Source organism: Lichenostomus cassidix, chromosome 1Aa, assembly GCF_008360975.1.
Source record: "Lichenostomus cassidix isolate B80296 chromosome 1Aa, HeHo_3.0, whole genome shotgun sequence".
Classification (NCBI taxonomy): domain Eukaryota; kingdom Metazoa; phylum Chordata; class Aves; order Passeriformes; family Meliphagidae; genus Lichenostomus; species Lichenostomus cassidix.
The window spans coordinates 11,998,761-12,018,544 of record NC_139480.1 but is presented as its reverse complement, the minus strand read 5'-3'; the positions used below and the strand labels follow the sequence as shown (position 1 = coordinate 12,018,544).

Genomic DNA, 19,784 nt, shown 5'->3' with positions numbered 1-19,784 from the left:
ATTTTATATCACCATACACTACCAGTAAATATTTCCTCTATTTATTTTGATGGTAGGGTTTTCATTCTGTCATTTCACAGGCTGTTACAGACACACTGTAGAAAAACCAAATATGCTACACTTGTCCTGAGCTTAAAACACACCAGATTATTTGCATCCACAGTGCTAAAAGTGCCAGTGAGTGTCATGAGCCACACCATATTCGGTCTGTCTGAGATCTGCACAAACACTTTAAGAACACATTTGACAGAGCTGAAGCCAGTTCTCTGGTGCTGGCATCCCTCTGCACAAGGGAAAATGTGCAAAGAGTGCCACAGTCCCCTAAGAAGGAGAGAAAAGACATTTAACATAAAAATATTTAAAACAATGGACAAAGAATGTGTTTTAAAGGCTACTTCAACCTGAAAAGAAAGAGCAAGCCAACCTGGGCATAAGTTAAAAGGTGGGGCATTATGCCAGAAAAGAAACGATAGTCTGCCTTGATTATAACTTAAAGTCAGTTACTCCATGAAAAATATGTCACGTGCAAAAGTAACCTAGACATTAAATTTGCAGAAAGAAGAACCAGAAACTCAAGGTGTGAATCCCCTCACTCAATGCAAGATGGAAGTAAAGCAGGCTTGATTCTCATTTCCACTGATAAGTAGTAGTGGGGACCAGCTGGGTGTGCTACCAGTGCTGGAGATTGGAAGGGCAAGAAAGGGAAGCACCTTGTGGTGCATTGTTACCATACTGAGGTGTGATGGGTGATCAGCTGCTGCTCGCTTTCTCTCCTGCTTTTCTGTGACCATCTCCTGTCTGCTGATAGTGTCCACTGTCAGACAGCACTGATACCCTAAGCAAAGCCTGTGCCTTACACTGCTGCTCCCCTTCAGCAAGGTAGCTTAGCACATCAGGCTTCTGCAGCAGTTGGAGAGGTGGGGCACAGCAAAGATCCCTCCCAGTATATCATAAGCTTCCTTCTTTGGATTCTTTTCTCCACAGGCCTTATTTGGTACCCAGGAGGACATGCCAGACTGCTTTTTTTCTGTGGATGTTTTGCAAATGAATTCCTGGGGCTGTAGTTCAAGTTGCACAAGGTTAGTATAGGATCATATAATCATTAAGGTTGGAATGGATCTCTAAGATCACCATGTTCAACCATCAACTGTTGCATTACACAACTTCAAAGCCCTGGAAAACAGTGAGATCTCTACATGCAAATATCAGGGGGACTACTTCATGGGGAGGAATTCACATCTATGTTGTCTGTAGAAGCTAAAAGGAACCTGTCATTTACATAGCATTTAGATGTCAAAAGAAACACTTTGTATGACCAGGAGTGAATGGACATCTATTGAATTTAAGCAGTTGAAGAATTGTCTCCCTGGAGTGATATAAACTGAATTGACAGATCCATCTGTCCATTTGGCATTTCACTGAAAATGGCACTGAGTATGCAGAGTTGTTGATGTGGTCCTATATGAAGGATTCTGTAAAAGAGCTCAATATTATTGTTATTGCAGAGGACCTTTCCTTGTACTCCCTCTAAATTTAACACACATTTTACTGTGGATCTGGAAAAAAAACAATGAAGATATTTTATTACATTCAGAACTTGCTTCAAACTGAAATTCAACATCTACCATACAAACTGAATTTCACCATAGGTGAATAAATCATAAGGTTGGGAAAACAAAGGTAGAATAATGAGAGAGAAACATCCACTGCTACTTCCATAAGTGGTGTCAGCTGTGGAAAATGTTGAGTCTGACTCTTGCTTGTTTAGAAGACACTTTTTTTTTTTTTTTTTTTAACAGATCCTTTGGATTATGTGGTTCAAATTTCAGAATAATTGTATACTTCATGGATCTGATTTTCTTTTAGCAAGATTAATGCAGTTCTTGTTTTGCTGAGCATCTAGGTACCTATGCTATGATTTTAAAGTATCAAAAAGATCTCAAGCTTGCCCTGTATTGTTTTTGTTACGCTTACTAAGACATACGCATTTTATTTATTGTGTAAATTTGAGCTGATGTCTTCAGAAATACTGCCAACGGCTGAAATGGGATTCAAGGTTTGCTAATCAGCAAAATGTTAACTCTTACAGACAGATGTATTTAAGTTAGAAACTGAAAACAAATCTGTACTTTCAGAGAAATTTTCTGATGTTGGAACTGAGTTATCCTCCCCACTGACTTTAAAGAAGTAAGAATTTAAGAGGAAAAGTTCTCCCCAAAACAATTTTTTTACAACTATTGTTGAATTATGCCTATAAATCTTGGTCACTTGCAGTCACTTTTGGTTGTCTTGTCTTCTTTTTTCGTTGGTACTTCTGAATTATGGTCTTCCAGTTTATAAATGAGAGCATTTCTTTTTTTCTGTTTTAGAGCAAATATATGGAAACAGCATACTGCTTCTGATTATGCCCATCAAAAATGAAGTTCCAGGCTTCTGCAAAAGTGATTGTTAATTAGATCACTGTCTCAGGTGTCTGCCATACTTCATGTATCCAGGTACTTGCTTCTTTCCTTCTTTCCTTCTTTCCTTCTTTCCCAAACATAATTATACAGAGAATTTCAGTGGTTTATATATGGCTCACTCTCTGGAAGTTACTGTTAAATGGATTGTAACTATTTGCTTGAAACTGGGATATTTTAGTATCATATGGAGAACATTTGCTGATTTTTTGTTTTTTTATACATGACAGCATAAGGATATGAATGTTTTATTTCACCTTTTCTCTTCAAAGGCTCTGGTTGAAAAATACCAGCAGATAATGTCTGTTGTCTTTCTTGGCTCTCCAAAATTTTCAGACAAAACTTTTAAAGCCCTTGCTGAGTGTAAACTTTTCAAGGTCAGCATTGAAAGTTAGTATATTAATTCAAAAAAATATTAGTATGATGTATTTCTTAAATTCATTCAGATAATTTGAAATAAATCTTTCAGGTGATTTCAGTGGGTGTTTGAATCATGCTCTTAATGTATGTCAGATGTGTAACTTGCATCTTAAATATTTCAACAGAGAAAAACCAAATTACTGATTTAAGTGTCACGTTGATGAGTAAATGCTGCCCATACATCAGACATGTTCATGTGGCTGATTGCCAGAAGGTTACAAAAGCTGGTCTTAAGATGATTTCACCATTGAAGCATATTCTTGTTCTGAATACAGCAAACTGTACAAGGTACTAGGTCACATCAGATTTCTGAAACTATTGCAAACAGATTGTGGTAAAGTTAAAGATACCTTTCATAAGTCCTGTTAACACATCCTTTGGTTTTAAAAATAAATTCTTAGAACATAAGTATTGGTATCTTAATACTTTGAAAAATAATTTCTACATATAGTTTTATTGTTACTGTATCATGTTTTCAAAAATTCAATCATTATTACTCCAGTTCCAGGAAAAAATTACCTGTAGATGTCGTATCTCTTAATCGCCATGACATATTATAGTGCTGGAATGTGGCCAGTAAGAAAAAGAAGAATATGATAACCAAAGACAATTGCATTGTCATAATTCTATTGAAACTTGGATATTATTTAATTTTGTAAATATTGCAGTAATACTTTATAACTGTCTAACACTAAGATATAAATAAAAGTTGGATTTTCTGTTTAAATTTCTGACACCATGAGTTTTGGAGATTCTGCTTTAATACGTAACAAAAGCACTTTTTGTGCCTGTTGGTGTATAAAAATCCGATAATATTGCCTGTAGGAGCACTGAAAAGTGCTGGACTAATACCACAGTATCATGTTAGTGGTTGGTAGTTTAGCTGGGCAGGTGGGACAGCTGCCTGCATTTTCTGGTTTAACATTTAGCAGGGTGGGTTTTCCAGTCTGTCAGCCAAATCATGGGCTGTGAGTGTGTTTGCACGTGTCTACTGCTTCTACTGCTAAAGAATGGCTGAATTATCCTAACAAAACTTTTTAAGCACTAGTAAAGGTATTGTAGAACTCTGCACTTACTTTATTGCTTTTCCAGACACTTTAAAAAGTTTCAGCATTAGCAAAGTTACAGATTTTAACACATCTAAACTTGTGTGGTGTGTTGACCCTGGGCTCCAGGCACCCTCCAAAGCTCCTCTACCACCTCAGCTGGACAGGACAGAGAAAATACAGCAAAGGATTTATGGTACAAGATAAGGACAAGGAGAGTTCAGCCACCAGTAACCATCACAGGCAAAACAGACTTGACTTGGAGGAAAAAATTGCTTTATTACCAATCAAATCACAGCAGGGTAATGAGAAATAAAACCAATCTTAAAACACATTTGCCCCTACCCCCCTTTCTTCCTGGGCTCAGCTTCACCTCTGAATTCTCTGCCTCCTCACTTAATGGTACAGGGGGTGAGGAATGGGGATTGCAAAACTACCATTTCAGAATTCTTAAATTATAGGAAGTGACTACATGTGAAAACTGAAGAAAATTAACACATCATGATTATTAGAATTGAGATGTGAGTAAAAACATGTCTAAAAATGAGCACAGGCAATGTGGTGGCTCATCCCCCGGCACATTATTCCAGTTTAAGAATGTTATCCTCATGTATGATAAAGCAGTGTATGGTCTGTGTTCTCACACAGCTGATCAGCTGTGTAAATATGGCTTGATTATTTAAAAAGTTATACTGTGGCCATTTCAGCCCTCAAGCTCAGTGTGCTTACAGAATATATACTTTTTTAATTCAGTTGGCTGTATTGCCAGGCTCAGCATTCCTTATGGACTTCATGAAAGTTAGTTATTCTGAAGTTACATTGCTTATCTGTCCTCTTGAATGAAAAACAACTACACTGTGAAATAACACCAAAACTGCCACAGTGGTTGAATAATTGCGGGGTGACTTTATGAATTCTAGCTTCTTCTGGAGCCTGTGGTCACACAATGAGGCCCTGTTCAGGTTATCAGTTTATTATTAGTGCTGGGATTTGGGATTTGCAGTGATTCTTTGTGCTGCAACAAACTGTACAAGCCAAAATATGATTCTGTTCTACAGAATTCTGGGATTAATTTTCTATTTGTCAGAGAACACAAAAGAGATACTGGGAATGCACTGAAAAGCTAAGTGTACAGTAATGTTAAACATTCCAGAGATATGAACTGTATTGAAACACCCAAGCTGTAGTCAGGTCTCCAACTCTCACAACTTGGCTGAAATCTTTCCTATCTACATCATTTTTATAACCTCTGTGTATGTTGTAAATTAGCCATGTGCAAGATATGCAATTGATTAAGTGAAACACTGAGAAGGGACTCAGGTTAACTCTTCCTGCAGTGTACAGAACAGCTGCTGCACACAAATGCTGCCAATGACTTTTGCTGCTGTGCTAGATAATTTTTCCTTAAAATTATTTCAGTTCCTTAAATTAAAAAAATATATTAGTACAAATTTTACTCTGAAATGGTTGAACAGGTTCTGATTCTTTCTAGATTTGTTTTCCAAGGTCTGTCTTTCAGAGCAGCGATAATTTCTGAGTGCTGGAAATAATGGATGTTCTCATAATCTTCAACAGACTTTTTTCCAGAAAGTTCAGATTTTCAGCCATTCCAAAGAGCAGTATCTTTCTAATTGAGCTATTAATTACTTTGGCTTTAAAGGTCTAGTTTTAAAATACCATCATTAATTTTTGCTTATCTGCAATGTTGGCTGCTGAATGCAGATTGTGTATTGACTTGTATAGAGTAGGAAAAGGAGTGATAATAAATATTGCCCACACTTCTCTTTTAGGGTCAGTGGTAGATGGGTAAGGCCATTTGTACAAGGTTATCCAGGACCTAAGCTAAGAGAGTTGAGTGTTAGCTCCAACAGAGGCACTGCTCTCCACCGTGGTCTAGAAAACTATTGCTATGAAAGTTATAACAAGGTACCTTCAATATGTCAGGCTGCCAAAACTGGAAAGCAAAATAAAAGCACTGAGGGGAGTCAGGCTAAACATTGGCTGATTCTGCCTTGTGAAAGCTGTTTCTTTTACTTTTGGGAAAACTCTTTGCATTGAACACAGAAATCTAAAAGACAATCCTTCTTGAGAAAAATTTCCACAGAAACTATTCACTCGGTCACTGTCCAAGCACAATTCTGACCAAGAAACTCATTACTTGGCTCTAACACAGAGTTTGTGCAAAAAAAAATTAATACGTGAAAAAAGAAAGAGAATGCCTGTATCTTTTATGGAGGTCAGAAAATAATAAAAAAATTAAGCTAAATAAAGAGGGTGAGGAAACCCAAGAACACTTAACTTAATGTGCTCTTTTAAAATATCACAAAATTGTATCTGAATGAAATGTATGTTGCCTTGAATTTTGTCCCACAGTGTTATAACAAAAATGTTTTCTTTGCCTGCCACAGCTAGTCTTTTAAAATGCTGTGTTGCTTCTTACTCTGGTTTTCACATAGCACAATCCATGACCTCGGCAACAAGCCAAGCATTTTTTGCTTACACTGTGCTGCTAAGGCTTTCAGTTTTCTCTCTCCCACAAGAGAGATATATTAACCCAGAAATTCACCATTTTAAATTTGTAATTTCTATCTGAGTGTTAATGCTGGGGAAAAAACTTGTGGTTTTTGCTGTTTGCTGTATTTAAATATGTAAAATTCATGCACATATAAAATATATACATTAAATATTAAACACTATTCCTAGTCTTAAAGCATCACTTGATAAAAGGAAATCTATCAGTCTGCTCTGTAACAAGCTACTATTTGTATGCTTTCACTTCCCATTATGCATTTCATTACCATATAGAGGAAGTCATACTAGGATCTCTTTCAATTTAGACTTTCTAAATATTGGTTTAAAAATGCGACAGAGAGCGCAATGTTTCATGTGCAGTAATCAACACCCACACATTGTGTTGATCAAAGAAAAATTGCAATGTGCTTTCCTGCAGTCTGTGCAGTGGATCTCTCTTGCTTTTCCTTTCTTGCTATTTAGTTTTTAAAACCTAGAAGGTGCAACTTCAATTTGCATTACACGAGAGAATATTCCTGTCTGTTTTTTCAAATGAAAGCAGAATCATTCTGCCCATCAAAGCAGAGCAGAATTTATTGCAATAAGGATGACGTATACTTAAGGGAAGGATAGGAGAGAAAAGATACAGTGGAGCCATATTTTGTTATATATTTGTGTCTCAGGTACGACTGACTTAATCAAAATGGAAGCTTTTCCCCCCAGTGTTGGCACCTTTCTCTTCTGTTGCTTCTTATTCTTCCTAGTGAAGCCAAACAAGTGAATATGCCTTTTGTAATCTGTCTTTCATTCAGGGAATTTGTTGCATTTGGATTAAATATATTGAAGAAATATTGAAGAAATGTTTAAAAAACCCACCTGCCTGCCAAACAACAGTACGTTATAGACTCAGAGTAATTAAAAGGTATAGTGCTAATAAAAAATACATCCAAAGTCTAATGTTTAGAGAAGTTTATTATACATATTCTGAGTCTACTACTCAACTGAAAATTGGAAATTAAATAAAAGTAATCATTACATATGTTCAAATTTTGATATTGCATAGAAAGGTGTGCATTTTGCATAAAAAGAACGTCCAGGAAAAGTTGTGAGCACAGGCTAGAATGAGGAAATTAATTCATGTTGTGTTTAAGTTGCATGTGTGCTTAAGTGTCTTGCTGAATAAGACCATTCATTAACAAAACCAAATATGCAATGATAAGGAAGTGAACTTCAAGCATATGAAAAACTGCTGGTATAATGAAGTTTCTGTTCTTTCCTCATTAGGGCTTTGACTATATTGCTTGTACTCTCAGAAAATACATAGCATTCAATTAAAACCCCACACAATTATATTTTAAATATTAATTTTCTCACTCTGATATTTTAGCATTCATCATTTTACATGTCAGAAAATATTTCCTTCTTTATTCAAGACTGATATTTTTTAAACAGCACACTCTTTTAAAGTCTCAATAATAATTTTTTAATATTGGGAAGGATATCTGGTTTTGTCATTCCTGAAGTAATAGAAATTCGTTTCTCAAGATTGTAAAAAACTTAAAAGGGTTTTAGGAATGAAAAGATTTGCAACTTGGAGACAATGTTCGTTTTTTTAAAAAGCAACAATGCAATGAGAGAGCAAAAATGTTGAGCTCTTTGATAAAAATAGATTAAATTCTTTGAGAAAATTCCCCTTTTTTCTAGCTATCCTTCCATCCCTCATCATTTTGCCTCACCTTTTGCTCCTCTAAACTCCTTGCAATAGGGACCGTAGGGTTTTAAATTGTGAGTATGGTGAATGTGTCCATGAATGCATAGATAATGTTACAAAAAATTTAGATATCATTGTGAAGTTATTTACAATTTATGCAAGGGGTCTGAGCTTCTGTTACAGAGATGGGAACATCAGCACTTGGGACCAAAATCTGTCTGTCTTATGAAAGCAGACTCACTGCAACTGCTTCCATGAGTTTGAGAAGTTTTAGCCACACGTTCTATTCTCACACTCTCCATATTTTTGTTAAAATGTCTTGAATTTTTCCCAATATCTACATGACAAAGCTCTGGCAGCTTTGCTCCAAGTGAGTCTGAAAGTGTGCAGCTGCCCAGCTTCCCTCATTCCAGCACAAGCTGCTGCTGATGCATATGGCCTGGACCACCCATATTCCTGGGACATTAGAAAAGTGATTAAGTATAAAATTGTCAGGACATTTGAAGAAAATGTCTTCAGTCAAGCAGGATTTAGACAGAAAAGCATAGCAAAGAATAATTGAAGAAACTTAGTTGACTCCTGAGTTACATAAAGCATCCAGCAACAAAAAACAGTAGATGTCCTGCCACAGGCTCAGGCAGGCTTACTATCAGTGGTGAGTTATAGGCATTGTAATAATGAGAAAGAAAAAAAAATAGCCTGAAACATCAGAAATAGGTAAAATACTTTACAAATGGAAAGAACCCTGAAACACTTCTGAAATCAAAGATTAAAAGGATGTACAAAGTATACAGAGAAATATTCTCCGCTTCTGCTCTTTCTCCTGCAATGACTGTCATGCATGAAATTTTCTCTTGTAATAATCTAAGGCCCCATTCTCTCTCCTGGTTGAATTGCTGCTGTGTGTAGTTACTATTTAAAGTAGAGGATGCTTTGTAATCACTGGGCACTCCAGAGTAGAGGTTATATGGATGTATAAACACTTAGCTCAATTTTCATTTCCTATGAGTTAGTGATCTTCAGATCCTGATTGGTCCTGAAGGTCAGGCTGCAACAGAAATGTTAACTAATATTTTAATAATAAGTTTCTAAATAGGAGATAAAAAACTTCACCCCCACAAAAGGATCATTTTGGCTTTGCACAATTATCTAGAGGAACTTTTTAGCACTCTTAGTGGGATTCTGAATCTACAGTGGCTTGAATCCATAGCCTGACTCCACTTTTTGGTCTGTTGGAAAATTAGGCCAGTGGGACTGAGGAATAGCCTTGTAAAGGTTAAGAAGAAGATATCATCAGGTCTAATGGATATAACCAGCTAAAGACTACAAATGAATTAGTTGCATTTGATTTGCAAAGAAAAGGATGTGACAAATCACACACATTCCCAAGGCAGGAAAAAGAAAAAGTTAAAATATATTAAAGTGGGCTCCAAGTTCCTGTTTGCTTGGGAGGATAGAGAAAGAGATAATTAAATCTGATGATTTTGGAACTTAATGCTGCATAAAAATAGGAAATATTAAAACAGGGTCGTTGCAGTCAATGCCAGATGTGCCAACACCTGGAGTCCCAATGCAAATCAGGTGGAATTAAAAGTACTTGGCAATGCTGAAAATTTGGCTTGCTATTTTACAGCATATTCTGGTTCAATGGAATCCCTGTCATCTGGACTGTCTCAAGAAACATTAACAATCATCATTTGTAAACTGTGATCTGGTCTAACCAGAAATGGTGTTAAGTATAGAAATCAAATTTTATAGCATACTTTATACAGATGGATCTCTGCACTGCAAGAGTAAAATGTCCCTACAGTTCCTGAAAACAGATCTGACCCACCTTTATATTAGGTCAGGTATTAGAAACAGTACAGCTATATTTGCATAAGAACTTACCCATTTTGCAGGAGGTTTTTACTATGTGAATCTGAACTTTGTTCTGCCACACATGTGTTGTTAAGGGCAAAATGAGCCTGTGTGGCAGGAATTGCATTCTTCTAGTGTTCAATCCGTGGCACTAGTGCATGATGCTGTGGCTGATCTGTGCAGAAATCTGAGCATTTTAGAGGATAAACTGAGTCATTTAGTAGCAAATGGCTCAGACATAGATGGTGGGAGACATCTCTTAGGAGGTCTGTCTTCAAGGATTGGAGTCACTTTGGGGTCAATCTGTTTGGTTTGGAGTATGAGCAGGAAGTAACATCTGTATATCTCTGGATCACAAATATACATTACAGATGCTGACCTTGAAGGTTGCAAAGAGATATGTGAACAGAAATCTCAGAAGAAGTTGGAAATAGCCTAGCACATGGTTATGGTTAGTGAGAGACATTACATTCATTGCAGTCTGCAGTAGAAAGGCAGAGACTTTCAGCTTGTGAATATAAATAATGAAGAGTTGTTCCTTGGTATGTCATAGCCTCAGATGGCTTTTGTCTCTAGCAAGTGAAGACTCTCACCAGCTGTACAGTCAATACTCATTTTCTCACCTACAGAAACCATGGTGAAATAATAATAAATGATGTTCTGCAAAAGCTTGTAGGCCTTATGTTATAAAGTAACTGAAAAAGAACAAACATGTAAAAATTACCTGAAAAAACAGAGAATTTAGAAGTTTCTTTGTAACTTGTTTTCAAAATCAAAATTATAATATATATTCTATGGAAGAGATACTGAACATAGTCTTCCCTTTCTCCATAGAAATGGAAGATTCATCCAACACACAGGAGTGATATATTTACAATAAAGGGGAAATATGTTTTTGGAGAGGGGGTAATATTAGAGTAGGTGATCCTCATCTGTGTGTTGCACAGTATTTGTTTTGCTAGCATTTGTTGCCAGGAGCTCCCATATGATAGCTCCAACCATATCTTCCATAAATGTGAGGAGGTTTAGTATAGAAGATGAAATTTTCTATAAATAGGTCAATATCTTGACATTATTTATCAGGGAATACTAATGAATAAATCGGGAAGTCTAATAAAACTTAGAGATAATTGACTCCTTTGTATGTATGTTAGATACAAAAATAATACTTTAAAATTTCATATAGGTTAAACTCCCCGTATAGAGCTAGTTTGAAGAGGTTTCTTTTTGGAAACATGCAAGTTTCATAGTTTTTCTATGTAGCAGACAGTTCCAAATTACACTCCTTGTCTTCAAAGACTTCACTCTTTCCTTACTTAAATCTGCAATAGTTAATGAAATGCCTCAATGTAGACGTTGATTTTCATTGATAAGAAATAGTTGCTCTGTGATTCAACGTCGCTTTAGTCATATCAAATTACTAGAAATTAATTTTGAAGTCATAGCAGCATTAGTTGTCATGTAGCAAAAAAAATCGTTATTATATTCTTTAGTATTTCACTAGCAAGTGCATTAAAGTGGTGCCACTTTTAAATAAAGAAAAATGCAAGAAGAAATTTTGTCCCTAAGATCACACCTATCAGATCACACACATCAGTCTTTGTTATAAGTAATTCAAGTTCTGGCATAAACTCATTTTGGATTTAAGCACATAACTATTTTATTGTCTTCAATAGGAGTGCTCTGGTCAACAAAAATTTGAAATCTGTAGATTTTCACAAAGCTGTTGAAAGTAACTCTCACCATATAACCATGTCTGCTGAGAAAAACGCAGATTTTTATGTTTTCATAAGGAGCCAGGATTGGAAATCTCTTCCATTGTTCCAATGTTTTGTTTCTATTCAGCCTGTGAGATTTCAGGAATCTGCAAAATTTGAACTCCAGCCGCACTCTTCCAGCATTATCATTACAATGTCCACATCTGGATTCCAGACACTACTGATATGTGCTTATTTGTTCAGGTTGATACTTCCTCCCTGCCTACAATTAGGCATTGCTGTTCCCTGCCTAATTGTAGATAATTTATTAACCATATGGAACAGAGTGATAACTTTGTTTTCCAGTCAAGTTTACTGATATGAACTACAGAGATACTCTGCTGTGATTATCAAAATAAATTTTACAAAATCAACATTTAATTCAGGTTAGAGCATTTAGGATCAGAACATTGTCCTGTTTCCTGGTATATAAGCAGTAAAAATCACAAAACGTCTTCAGATGCTTTTGCACTCATGAAATGGGATGCCAAAGCTTTCACCTCCTTATTGTCTTGAACATGGGGGTTGTTCATACACTTTTAAGTGTGACTGCACCATTTCAAATGCTGTCTTGTGACACAGCTGTAGCCATAAATCCCTTAATGGTAAGGCAGTAATTTTAAGACATTAATAAATTTAAGACATTTTAAGACAATTTTAAGACATTAGAAAATAGTATTTTGCTCTTCCAACAACAACAAAAAATATTATGAAAAGTTCTTCAACTCCAAATTTTGGATGAGATTTGTAAATGTGTTTTGCTGGTGAAAGTGTTTCACACCACACTACCTTTCTTCAGTATCTTTGTTTCTCAACAGGTAGGAAAATAATTTTTTCCCTTTCTCTAATAATTTTTCTGGGGTTTTTTTAGGGCTTGAGAACCCTTGGCTGCTATGGAAAAATATTGGAACTTTTTCTATCATGATGCAAAAACCTCAGTAACACTGGGGTTTAGGTAAAACTTTACCTCTTTCCGTGATGTTCCTTGGAAGTCCCTCTAGTTCGTGAAATTAAACATGTCCAAAACTGATCTTTTTTTGTCCTGCATGTCATTATTCATTTTTCATTACACCATTCTAGATCAAATTCTTCCCTTTCATTCCTGCATCTCCATATACCTGAGATCTGTTCAATTGTGGCTTGAAAAGGGTGAATAGGGGTCAGGGTTTTTTTGCTTTTTACTTCCATGCAGAACCTAGGGGGTACAAAATCAACTTTGAAAATTCAGAATGAAGAGATGGCTGTTTCCAAAATGTATGGTTTAGCTGTGAAATTCCTTGTCCTTATCACAGGTTGCTGAATTTTATTGAAATCCTTATGGAGATTTGACAAACTCAGTATGATTGCATTGATTTACTGCTCTGTATTTCAAAACAGTGTGAGAAATAAACAGTAATTGGTAACTTTACAGTAGGAGAAAGAATCATCCATCTTGTTAGAAAGGTGACAGAATTTACATCCAAGTAAGAGCACTTTTTTTTTTGTAACTGAGAATCATTCCTAACTATATATAACATAAATGCTTAAATCCTGTATTTTAATGGTATCAATTTAATCCCATAAACAGTTGCAGATCATAAGGCTGCAGGTACAGCCAATGCCATCACATAATCTCAGTCTTCAGCTTCTACATTTTTTCCATTATAAATCTTCAACATACATCATTTTATAGCCATATATTGTAAAAACAAGTCAGTTGTTGTCCCACAAGGGCTGCATCTGGATTGAATCTTGTTGCCCAACATACACGTCAGACCATTAGGATTTTCTTCTTTAGGAATAATTCTGACTTGTCTCTCATGAATGTTCCACGTAAACATGAATGTTCCATGTTTTTAATAATGACCAAGTATGTACATTTTGTGGGCCCCATGGAAAGTCTTGTGGTGCCAGTGCTGCTGCTCTCAGAGGAGCTATTCACTTCTGTGTTGTGCCATGCTCATGGCTAAAATACTATTTTTATTTTAGGCATCTCATTACACAGAATAAGATCAAAAAAGACTGTTAAAAAGAAGTGTTTCTGCTTTCCTTGTGTGCCAAATGAATTTGAACTTTTTGAGGAAGAAAGCAGCAGCAGGGAGCACATGTAGGAGTTGCAGAAGCCCTGTTGTCATGGATCTAGTGAAGGCAGGAGAAAGAACAGATATGGAGTAACTCAAAACAACATGGCAAGTATTTTTCTGTAAATTGAATCTAAGAATATGATTTTATGGAAAATTTGCAGTGAGTAATCCCACTGTAATCCCACTGCCTGTTTCCAGGCATTATAACAGTATGTAAATGCTTATGAGATCCTATAGTTAGAAACTAGGATCTTGTTTGTTCATAACTCACACAATGCTGACTTAATGAGCAGTAATTTAGTGTCTGAACTTTTAAATGATGCTTGTGTGTGTCCTCAGGCCTTACTTATACAGAATTAAAATTGTGCAATTAAATTAGAAAATTATATCTCCTTCATATGGCATTTGATTTTTTTGTAGTGTCTAAATGTTTTGCAAACATCATTTATCTTCACAACCTCTTCTGTTATTTTCTGTACAGACATTGAACCAGGGACACAGAGATGAAGAGAGCAAAGAGAGCTCCATGTTTTATTTTGATTGCAAATATAATTTGAGTGCTATTTGCAAAACCATGTAGCAGTAGACTCAAAATCAAGAGTAAATTCAGAACTTGACTTTGAAGGATACTTTAAATATATATGTAGACAAGCTATGCTAGTAAAAACAAGATAAACATATCTAACAGCCATTGAAATCTTGGCTTCAGCTTGTGTTACATACCCTAGCTGAGAATGTAGTGATTCAGTCATCACATCTGAGGCCTAATTCTGAAAGGAGTGCAGTTTCTCTTGCACATGGATGAAAAACATTCAGTTGCTGGGTGTAGAATGTTTCTGTATTACAGGCAAAAAACAGCCCACAAATCTAAGGTTGAAATAGGAATTGAATACAGAAACCAATTAAGAAAAAGAAAAAGAAAAAGAAAAAGAAAAAGAAAAAGAAAGAAAAATGTATTATGCACAAAAATGGGCATTTGCAGAGAGTAGTACAATGAATGTATTTGGGCCTGGTTCTCTAAGCACAAAATTTTAGGTTTTTAGAGATTTATAAATTAAAGAACCAGAATTCAATATGTTTAAATATATATAATGGAACTAACATGAATGTTAGTCTAATGAACCCACAGTATAATATATAAGCAATGGAAAATAGCCCCTTAATGCATCTCTTTCTAGTGACATTCACAGTCAACAGCTGAATGACTTCATTACTAATGAAAGGTACCTGGAGACCTGAAGTGTCTGAAATGGATCAAAGGATTGATGCACATGTGTTGTAATTGACTTCTGCAAGGACACAGAATACCTGGAACACTGCCATGCCTCCTCCTGCCCTTGGCTGACAGATGTAGCTGTGAAAACAATGGCATTTCACTGCCACAGACTAAAAGCTGCCAACATTGTGGGTTGCCCAAAGGTATGTATAAGAAATAGAGTGATAGTTCTGGCATTGCTATTGCAAAGAATTACTTACTATTTCATCCAGAAATCTGACCTGCTGGCATCATTCAGCTGCTTTTCCATGAGTTTTAAGATTTGAGGGTTGCCTCTTGAGAGTATTTGGCATTCTTCTAATGGTTGCTGTTACAGAACAAAGGTGTCAACGCTGCATCAGGTAAAAGTTTGCCTCTCCAGGGGTTGATGTCTAAGGAAGGGTGAAAAGAGATGAGCTTTTAGTGATTCTCCCTGCAAATATTCTCTCAGGTTCCTGTGTTTTAATTACGCTTGGTATTTTCATGCTTTTTTTTTTTTCCCAGTGCTTTTTCTGAACCCACGTAAAGCATAAACTGGGGCCTCAGAACTTAATACTTGTGTTTTACATGGCAGGGCAGTGGATACTTTCAAATAGCAGGGGTGTCTAAAAGCTGAAGATCTTAAGGTCATAACTTTATGCTTATTGATTTTGAAGATTCTAAGCCTAAGAAATAAGTCCTTTTGAAAATATAATTTATAAGGCATTTGGATAACTTCTACATATGGAAGGAAGTCTTCCTGTATTTTATAAAGAGTGGAGTGTTCCCACAAGGCATCAGTCAGGGAATCTTTCTGCAGTTCTTTGAGAAGCCCCATCTCTACTAGGACTACTAGGAGACAGAATAATAGTCATACCTGGGCTATATGAAGATTCCTTTAATGTCCAAGTTAATGTGACAGGTTTTCTAGTGGTTCCCACTGTCACCAGTGTGCTTTGGTGACTCTGATGTAGTGTATTGATTTTAGTAGGCATTTATTGCCAATAAAACCATGTACAGTTACAGCCATATTCAATTAACTAACATCTCTTCAGGTAAGATGCTCAACTAATTTTCATTCAGAATCTCTAGATAACCGAAAAAAATGCAGGCATTTCCAGCTATTGATTAGCTGGATTAAGATTTATCTGTAGTGAAATATTGTTCCTCTTTACCATGAACTTCTATTACAGCATTTTTGCTTTCTGTATTTTCTGCCTCAGTTCTGACTAAAGCCTTGCATCTCAATTATCTTTTTAATGTATCTGAATGTGTATTCCCTTTTGAAATTACTGCTGTTATGAAAGCCTATATCCCGCCTCTGTACTTCCTGACTTAATAGCGCTGGGTTTTGTGCGTTTAATTATTTATGTAGTTTTAATTATTTTTTAAACAGCAAAACCAAATACTTGCTTCATTTGAAAATAAGCATGCAGATGCAACTTTTAAAATGCTGATTTCATTTTTCTCATGTTTAAATTTCATGGGAGAAGTTGTAATGCTTCTGTCAGTGCTTCTGTTACTATCATGTGGCAATGAACAAATTTATTACTACTTTGGAAGTGCTCATCTTGAACTATCCTTTAAAATGTTGCCACTCATTGAAACAGTTTCTCCCTTTTTGTCCCCACTGAAGTGCCCATGTCCTGTTTCCTTCTACCGTAAGTCTTCAGCCTTGCCTTCCTCCTCCGTAACCTTTGACTATTCTTTATTCCTCCACACATCCCCTCATTCCCTGCAGTGCCTGAATACAGCCTCCTGCACAACTAATTTGAGATTATTTGGCTGACTAGCCAGCCCTAAATTTAGATATTCTCTAATCAAGTTGTTTGCCTTCCAAATGTACATAATTTTCTCAGCCTCTAGGCCCAAACTCACTGGCAGGCCACTCTCTATCTTACACTAGCCCTTGTTTTATATCTTACAGTTACCTACTGTGCACCATTAATTATTATATATATATAGGTCTCAGTCTCCTGTATCCTTTGCTTTTAGATAGATATTAAGCTATTTTTCTACACTGACAATGGTAATAGAAGTAGCTCATGGAGATCTTCCCAAAGCAGTTGAAGTTAGGTAGTGCTGCAATCAGTCCTGTCTGCCATGCTTCCCCCAACACGTTATAAACCAACACAGGAAAACAAAACAAAACAAACCCCATAATATGTCAGTAAATACATTTAGGCTGGAAATTGGGAAATTTTTTCATGATCACGGCAGTGAATTGTGAAACAGCTTTCTGGGAAAGGAGATGGGGCAAACTCTTAAGGAATGTTAGTATGGCTCTTGGTAAGAGGATGGACTGGGTCATATTTTGTAGTTCCTGCAAATGGGAACAATGAGTCGACTCAGTGACCTAGTAATCCCCTTCCAGCAGTTTGTTCCTAGATGGTATCTTTTCTTTAAACAGTTATAAAGCCAATCTGTTAAATGCTAACACCCTATTTTCAGAGAAGAACATCAAGACTCTTCCACATAAACCTAACAGTAAGTTTACAAGTGTTTTTTTGACTTGAATCCATCTCGCAGATCCATAAAATGAGATGGGTACACCTGTGGATGTTAAAGCTAATGGGTCTTACAAATCCTTTGGCAATCTGTAGTGTAAATTGAGGGTATCCAGTTGCTAAGTAAAGAAATATTTTCCACTCAGAAACTGTTTAAAAATGGTCAGGAGATTAAAGTAGGAATGAACCTGTTCCGAAGGATATGTGTTAATGTGTCCTGCAACATCAGATATATTATATTCAAGAAAAAGAATTTTAAAAAGTGTAGGAAGATAACATGGAAAAAAAATAATATAGAAATACATGTACATTAAGAATATTTTGAATGTGCTATGCAGGTTACTCTAAAATTAGAAGCATTTGTCACTTTAATCCTGTATGCTGGGACAAATCAATTGTCTTCCAACAAACTCCAGTGACTTCAGTAGAAGTGCTGTGAGCCTCTCACATTTCTGTACACCTAGGGCAGATACAAGGCAGTTTGCAAATAATGGTTCTATAAAATATTCAGCAGTGCTGTTCTGAGCCTTATTCAGGAAATGAGCCTGATTCAAGAGTAATTCTTATTTTATAGGAAAAAAATTAATTTGCTGTGGGAAATATTCTGCACATGAAAAAATACAGCAAGAACTGAAAATAAATTTCTGGTTAAATGAATTGACTATTTAAATAGCTACATTCTGAAGATACAATAGAATGAACAATTAATTCTGTCACTCAGTCCTCTAAAGGGAATAGGATCGAGTGTATGACAAATGTAGATTTTTCTAAATGCATCTGATACCAGTTACTGACTTCAGAGTCAGCAACTTCTTTTTATTTCAATAAGAATACTAATCTACTTAATGATGTTTTAATCTATTTATTAATCTATTGCAGATCTTAATATTGAGCATATAAATAGATCTGGAATAAGCAAAGCAAATATACATTCCTGTACACCAAGAGGACTATCATGAGATAGTGTGCTAACTTTTTGTTCCATAGCCCCAGTCCCAGCTTTACCTTGCCTCCTTGTCCCTTTTAAATTCTCATGAGACTGGCTGATAAGTACAAGTGAAACCCTCATCTCTGTTTCCACCACCCCACTCCAGTGATTTTAATCAAATATCCTTAAAAGGTTTTTACTGTTCCCTCATGATTTTTGGTCCTGAATGAACATGGTAATTGAAGTATGTGCATAACGTGTTCTTGACTGTTCCAGTTGAGGTCAGTGGAGGAATTAGTAGCTTGCATGGCTGCTTATGTACCTTGAAGACTTGGTGTGTCATGTTTTTCTCAAGTCCAACTTCCAGCATTTATGGCAATGAGTATCAGTTCCTGAGAAATGGACTTGTGAGGTGAAATTAAGCAGCTGTGCTTCAGAGCTAAAAAAACCCCAACTACACGTTCAAAAAGTTTTGGTGTGAGACACTCATTTGTAACAGAGAACTGAGCTGAAAAACTGATACAAATGCATCCTAGTAATTTAATGAAAGCAATGCAATAGCTCGAATGCTAAAGTCTTCTATCTGCTACATGCACATATATGGGTGGGATAGTTAAACCATACTCAGTAGGCAAAAAAACCCCACAATACTTAAGACAAGACTGGAATCACAGTTAACTAATACCTAATATTAGAAAGTGACAGTTTTTATGGAGACGAGATTCAGAATTCTGCCGTGCCAGAAACCTTACTTCAATTTTAAAACATAGTTTTCCTACAAAACAGACACTAAAGTTGTGCTCTGTGGGGTTTTTTTCAACTATTCACTAATCTTCTAATTTATTATATCCAATACTTGGGTGCAGCCTGAAATTCTCTCCCCTTCTTGGACATCTTGGGTTGCATTCATCTTACTGACAATACCTGAAATATCTTTGGAAAGGCTGTAAGCAACTTCAGATTCTCACAAATTTGTACTGTAGAAAAATTACCAGGAGGGCATTCCCCAATCTTAATTCAGAGGTGAATTAAGAGGTGAACCCCAAAACATGAGGTTTTTTCCTTCTCACTGGCATCATGGTGCCATGCTAGGTATCTGGCTTGAGCCATCTTGTTTCTTTATCTAGGGGGTGTCCACACTGGTACCTTAGGATTCCTGTGGCCTGATGGGGTTATCTGCATATTCTAGTGTCAGCCAGAAGTGAAGAGAAATAGACTCCATCTCTCTTCATGGCAGACAATGTCCTCTTGGGGAAGTTTCTACAGACATAGGACACCACCTCGAGGA

The 19,784-nt window shown here is 36.2% G+C and overlaps 1 long non-coding RNA gene across 1 annotated transcript; it reads left to right on the top strand.

Annotated features, from left to right (window-relative positions):
* The first annotated feature begins 608 nt into the window (after positions 1–608).
* LOC146443166 (uncharacterized) lies at positions 609–14,737 on the top strand. Its single transcript, XR_014846186.1, has 6 exons — positions 609–879; positions 985–1,079; positions 2,370–2,495; positions 3,005–3,167; positions 12,636–12,719; positions 14,309–14,737. It is a non-coding gene; the product is annotated as an uncharacterized LOC146443166 (long non-coding RNA).
* Positions 14,738–19,784: the final 5,047 nt, after the last annotated feature.